The following is a 7285-nucleotide window of genomic DNA, read 5'->3' on the forward strand; positions in this document are numbered from 1 at the left end:
TTAAAGTCGATACTGCCAGCCCGCACTATTCGTATTTGTATATTCAGAGAATGAATTTAATTTTTAATTTTTGTTTTTATTTTAGTGTCATATGCGTTGTCAGTTCGTTCACGTTCTCTATTCTACTGAACGTCCAAAATTTGCAAACATATTTTCATCTGCGCTTCTCCCGCTTGAAGGCTATAAATCATGGCACAGTCCAATAGTAATACATATGTATACTCGCATACTTTATATGTATGTTTGTATGAATGTGTGAATGTGCGGGTCCCTTATGTGCCGCTACTGCTTTTGACTTTGACTTCGTATTTGTCTTTCTTTTGAGTGTGCTGACAGCTACTGCGTTGCTTCGCTGCTTCTATGATCATGGCCGCTGGTTATCAGCAAGAGTTTTTGCCTTTAACTATGTTGCTGCTGCCTTTTGCTGCCAGACGCTTATGACGCATTGCGTTTATCAAAAAATGTTTAGTCTACTCAAATTTTGATTTACACTCCAATACACAGTAATTTCTTTTGATGTCTATCGGCAGCTCAACAAGGCAGCGGTTTCCTTGAAGAAAAATTTTTAATATAAAAACCAAAAAAATTTTAAATTCCTATTCAGCTTATAAGAAGGTTTAAGTAACTATTCCAGAAGAACCATTTAATCATCCATTTTTGAAACTCCTATTCAAACTGGTGACTTAGGAGACTGCTGTAACAAGAGAGGGCATGATGTCAGCTTGTAGCTACAAGTCGATAAGTCGAATAAGCTATAATCTTATTAACTATTCAATGATCTGAAAGGGAATTCAAAGCTAAAATTCGAATCTGTGTTATGAAGGTGTAATTTGATACCCAAAGGGAAATTACTGTGAAACCCTTTTTGATGATATGGGACTGCTAGAGAACGACCGAACTTCGGCTGCGGCCATATTCGGCCATAACGTTTTAGTTCGGTTTCGGTTTGGCTTCGGCCAGAATGAAAAAGTCGAAATTTCGAACATTTCTTTCAATTTTTCGAGTACAATTATTGTATAATATAAACGTTTAGCATTTGTATTATTTTTTGAATAGATTTCACTCCATCGAATTTACCGATTGCAAGGTGCTTTACAGTAAGAAATTATTCAACTATGATTATCATTATTTACTAATAAATGTACACAAGTTTGCTAGTTTTACAGACTTAAGTATATGTTACATAAACTCTATATGTATATAATCGGCTCTTACCTCCTTTATTGGGTGTTTGGCCGAGCTCCTCTCCCTTTTTGTGGTATACGTGTTGATGTTGCTCCACAAATGGAATGACCTACAGAGGGACCGACTCCGAACGGCAAATGGTTTTTTTATTAGGAGGTTTTTCATAGCACAAATACACTCGGAGGTTCGCCATTGCTTGCCGAGAGATGACCGTTATTTTCATTTGGCGTTTCATGCACGGAGACTCGAACCTACGTACTTTCGAATGGTAGTTATGGACCGCCCCATCTTTTTCGTCATCAAAAATGTTTATTAGAATAAAAAAAAAAATTCAAGTATGAAGGAGGAATTGAATTTTGGCATAGTAAAGTCAAGGTTTGAAGTGCCCAAAAAGTGTCATCATTTAGCTCGTAATTTATTTTATATGGTTTAAAAAAGCCAGAGGCCTAAAGTGCCTTGGCACTCGAAAACGTATTAAGATTACCTTATGGAAATGAGCAGGAAATCGTCTGCAGCAGTTAAAATTTGACATGAGCTGTAGTCAACCGAGCCATTTTTTGTTAAGTTTGGAAATACCGTGTATGTTATAATAATAACTGAAACTACCACTGGAATTGCAAACGACAGATGAATCAAAATTTAATATTTCCAAAAAATATGCAATGTCGAGAGTAGTACTTCATAGCAGAATATTCAACAGGGATGAGTTTCGGATGTCTTAAAAACGAGCATTGGAAGCACTCGATCGAACATTGCAAAATTTGCGCTAGCGATTTCCGCCAAACACTGCCAGTTCTTTCAAGATCAACAGCCTCTGATGAAATAAATAATCGCTTGAAGTTATCGAATTAGTGGAGATACATATGTTAAAACTCATAATTGACCAAACCGCGGACGTATTTTCCAACAATTATTATACATTTACAATGAAAAAATGCAAGTCGACGATTTTGGTCGATTCTCGAAGTCGAAAGAAGAACTGATCCCAAATATTTGTTCAAAGCTTATTTGGTTGAGCGATCGAGTCAGTTTGGCGAGGAATAAGAACATAGGTAATTTATTACATGTGTAGGTATGGAAATAAGTTTTCGTGTTTGCTCTAGTAAAATACGGGTGATTGGAATCTGTATATGTAAGGTCTCGATCGCAATAGTTGGCATTTGAAGCGTAAAGATCCTTTTCTATCTGATGTAGAAAATCTATACGTTCGTTCCGAAAAAAACAGCATTTGCGGGAAATCATGCTTCATTATTACCTTTTAAAGAAAAGTGCAGCTGAAACGTGTCGTATATTGACCAATATTTACGGTAATCACACTCCATCAAATACAACTTATACATAAATAATGGTTTCGACACTTCCAAAGTGGCAATTCCGACGTGAGTGACAAAGATCGCGAAGGGGCACCGAAAAAATTCGAAGATACTCAACTACAGCAATTATTGGATGAAGACGCATGCCGAATCCTTGATGATATGTTTAAAAAGTTGTATGTTGACAAATCAACCGCCGGTAAACGTTTGCCGGCGTTGGGAATGGTTCAGAAAGCAGGTAACTGGGTGTCACCTCAATCGAAGGAGAGGGATATCGAGAGATGTATGGTGACGTGTGAGATGCTTCTTGAACGGCAGAAAAGATTTTCTGCATCGCATCGTTATTGGCGATGAAAAATTAGTCTATTATGCAACCCTAAGCGTCGAAAATGTGGGAGTCTGCCAGGTGAACCAGGTCCATCATGCTTCAAAGTTAAGTGGTGCTCTGGTGGGACCAGAAGGATTTCATCTATTATGAACTCCTTAAACCATCTGAAACCATCATCGGCGATCGTTACCGACTGAATCGAGCTCTCAAAGACAAACGACCAGAATGTTGCTGAATGACAACGCCAGGCCACACGTTGCTGAATCGGTCCAGAAATATTTAGAGGGCCTGAATTGGATCAAGTCAAAAGAACTCGAATTTTTCGTCAAAGGAATTCGTATGCTGCCTGAAAGGTGGAGTAAAGTTGTAAGTTCCAATAGTATGGGTCTTGTATTATTTAATTGTTTAAATAATTCGTAACTCTGGCTAAGAAAGGAAAATAACTTATTCCCATACCCAATATACATACATACATATATAATAATTCAAAGACAAATTTATGGCTAATCACATTCGTGTAGATCGATGAATTACGTAATTAATCCAGATAAAGTCAGCTATCCAAATAAATTAATAATTTTTTTAAATTATCGAAGGAAGTATTTGTTTGGATGATGTCCCCTTCATAGTCTACTAAATAGATGCGTGACCGGCGAAACTCAACCTGGAGTAGCGTTGTAAAAACAATTTAATTGCTACTATTATATATAGTATATATATAAATACATACATATGGAAAGTGTGGTCTAGGAGTCAACCCAGACAAAACACAACTCATATTGTTCACTAGGAAACACAGAATCCCTCAGCTAAGTCCAATTACGCTCAAAGGGGAAGTTCTTGTGATTTCGGAAGAAACCAAGTACTTGGGACTAAACATAGATAGGAAACTGACTTGGAAGTCAAACACCTTAGAAAGGGTCAGGAAAGCGAACCTAGCTTTTTATGCCTGTAAGAGAGCTTTAGGGAAGACCTGGGGTATTAAACCTAAGGTTGCTCATTGGCTCTACACTGCTGTCGTCAGACCCATTCTTCTATATGGAAATGTTGTCTGGTGGTGTGCTACGCAGAAAAAAACCTATTCTAATTTATTGAATAGGGTGCAGAGATCAGCGGAACTAGCAATATGCGGCGCCATGAAAACCACGCCATCCATGGCTGACATCTGCCACCCCTAGATCTCTTCTGCAAATACTCAGCGGCCTGCGCCGCTTTAAGGCTCAAAGCGAGCTCACAATGGAGAACTGTCACACATGGACATTCAACCATTTTAGACTCCTACACGGATATAGCCAGTGACTGTGATTATTACCCTCCCATTCTTTGCTTCGAAAGGAATTTCCTAATGAAAATCCCTTCTAGACTGGAATGGCTTGAAGAAGATCCAACACCCAACACACCCGTTAAGATCTACACGGACGGATCCAAAATGGACACCGGTGTAGGATCAGGGTTATTTTGCGAAGAGCTTTCTATTAGTGAATCCTTTAAATTACCGGATCACTGTAGCGTTTTTCAAGCGGAAATAAACGCTATTCATGAAGCCTTAAAATGGTTAAAGATAAACAGAATATCTTCAACGGATATCTGCATTCTATCAGACAGCCAAGCTGCCCTACGAGCCCTGGATGCATTCCAAACAACATCAAGGAGTGTCTTACGTTGTCGCCAATCTCTAAATGAGATGGCCAAACAATATCGTATAATATTATGCTGGGTCCCAGGCCACAGAGATATACCAGGGAATTGTATGGCAGACCAACTTGCAAGGGAAGGTACCTGTATGCCAGACATAAGTAATTTTATGGAGATACCTCTCGCAACTTGTAAGCTTCTCATTAAGGACGCACTAATCAATTCTGCAAATCAGAGATGGATTAGCGCTAACCCCTGCGAAATTGCTAGGCAAACATGGCCAAGGCTAAATTTACGTCTGTCCAAGAGTATTATAAAACTGAGTAGACTTCAAATCAGGACCTTAGTAGGGGCCCTCACAGGACATTGTCTCATAGGAAATCATGCAAGGAGATTAGGCGTATACACGCATGATTTCTGTCGTAGCTGCAGAAATGAGGAGGAATTGGAAACAATTCAACACCTTTTTTGCACATGCCCGGCTCTAGCCAGAAGCAGAAACCGATTTTTAAAATCCTACTTCTTAACGAATATAGATAATCTATACACTTTAGGTATCAACAACCTTTTACGCTTTGTCAAAAGCTCAGGATGGTTCAATATGGAAAGGGAAATGTAGCCCAGCCCCCGCGGCTCACAACGGACCCATTCCGTGGTCTAAGTGGCATCGTTGTCTCTATGTGCGATGCGGCTGCCAAACCTACCTACCTACATATGTATTAGGGTGGTCCAAAAATGCATGGGAAAAAATTTATATTAAAATTTTTATGCTGCCGCCCCCCATAATGGTAAAGAGTGAAAAATAAAAAGACCCGTATTTTTTTTTTTTTTAATCAGACCATATTTAATGGTGCCGCCGGGGCTTTGAAATATCCCATGCATTTTGCATGGGAAAAAAATACTTTTTCGTAGATTTCATGTAAAAACCTGGAAAATGAATATATTTTAACCGGATAACTTAGTTTCTCTTCATAATTGGTCAGGGAATAACAACCAATTATGAAATAATTATGTTTTTTGTATTAACTATTTTTTATAGAACCCCAAAAAGCCCCCATAAAACGAAAATCTAGAAAAAATCGAAAAACAATATTTTATATTACTTTTATGAAAATAGTTAATACAAAAAAAATTTATTATTTCATAATTGGTTGTTATTCCCTGACCAATTATGAAGAGAAACTGAGTTATCCGGTTAAAATATATTCATTTTCCAGGTTTTTACATGAAATCTACGAAAAAGTATTTTTTCCCATGCAAAATACATGGGATATTTCAAAGCCCCGGCGGCACCATTAAATATGGTCTGATTAAAAAAAAAAAAAAAACGGGTCTTTTTATTTTTCATTCTTTACTATTTTGGGGGGCGGCAGCATACAAATTTTTTTTGGACCACCCTAATATGTATATGTATATGTATGTAAGTATTATTTGATGTCTCATTTCGAACTTACGTTCCTTACCTCTTTTTCAGTTTTCTCTCATTTAGAGTATATCTTTTAATCACTCACTTAATCACATTTGCCCAATCTATAATATAAAAATGAATCGCAAAATGTGTTGGTAAGCGCATAACTCAACAGCGCATGGACCAATCTTAACAATTCTTGTTTGACGTGATAACGTCTTATAATTCGATTTAACCGGCTGCACGCACGAAAAAATATGTCGTTATCTTGCTCAATCGTCGTCATCTTGCTCAATCGCCGTTATCTTGCTCATTCGTCGTTACCTTGCTTGAACTGCAAGCAAGAGCTCGGAACGAACGACAAGGAGCACAATCGGCCCCCGCATTTGAAAACGTTCGACATCTGCCTCTCCTACTTGAGTGAGCATATATATGAATGGATATGTGCATATGTATGTACATATATAAATTCACATATTTGTATTTGCATATGTCTTCTTCCTGTGTGCATGGTAATGAGCCATTTCTCTGTTGAGAATAGGACGATGATAGGAAAAGTAGGAAATGAAAGGAAGTGTTTCGAGTGTAAAGTGTCTTGAAAAAGTCAAATCGACGATGTTGTCTCTTAGTCTTGTTGACTTATTAACATCTGATGCACAAGCGAAATTGAACATATCTTTCATGAATTTGATAAATGTTTCGTCATTTTTATTTACCATTACCATTTACCTCCTTCTCTATATCCATACAAAATATATTATATATCAAACAAATAAAATTAAAATTTGGTTTTGAAAATTGCAACCATTACATCAGTATTTTCTTATGGCGTTGTCACGTTAAACTATCGTCAGTAAACCGACTTTACAGACAACCTCTTTTTTAAAATGTTCCTTAAAGTCCAAGGATGGTTTGTACGGCGAGAAAAATTCGAATAATTTCTGGGAGGCCCCTAAAATAGCACTTTTCTTATTCCCATACAAATATTGCGCGTTCGTGTGTGTGTGTGTGTGTGTTCGCGTTGGAGGATCTAATGCGTTTACACAAAAGTGATAATATCGTCAACCTGACCAAATTGAAAAGTCAAAAAATGTAAGAGCTATAGATTTGATTGGCCTCGCAATATTCTTTCATATGCTTTAGTTTCAGAACGAGTTAAGGAATGATTTCATTCACAAATAATAAATAAAAATAGTTAAGTAAATTCTAAGAATAATCATGCAGGGCTGAACAAATCCAAACATATTTTAAGAATACCAAAATACAAACATATGTTAAGAATGACAAAAGACAAACATTCTTAATTAATCCAGAAAACCCATGTTTCTCATATGGTCAATTGTATGTTGCCTGTTCCCGTGTTGAAAAAGCATCAGATTGGTTTGAATATTCACCAGGTAATCAAACAAAAAACAT

Source organism: Anastrepha obliqua, chromosome 1 (genome assembly GCF_027943255.1).
Source record: "Anastrepha obliqua isolate idAnaObli1 chromosome 1, idAnaObli1_1.0, whole genome shotgun sequence".
NCBI lineage: Eukaryota > Metazoa > Arthropoda > Insecta > Diptera > Tephritidae > Anastrepha > Anastrepha obliqua.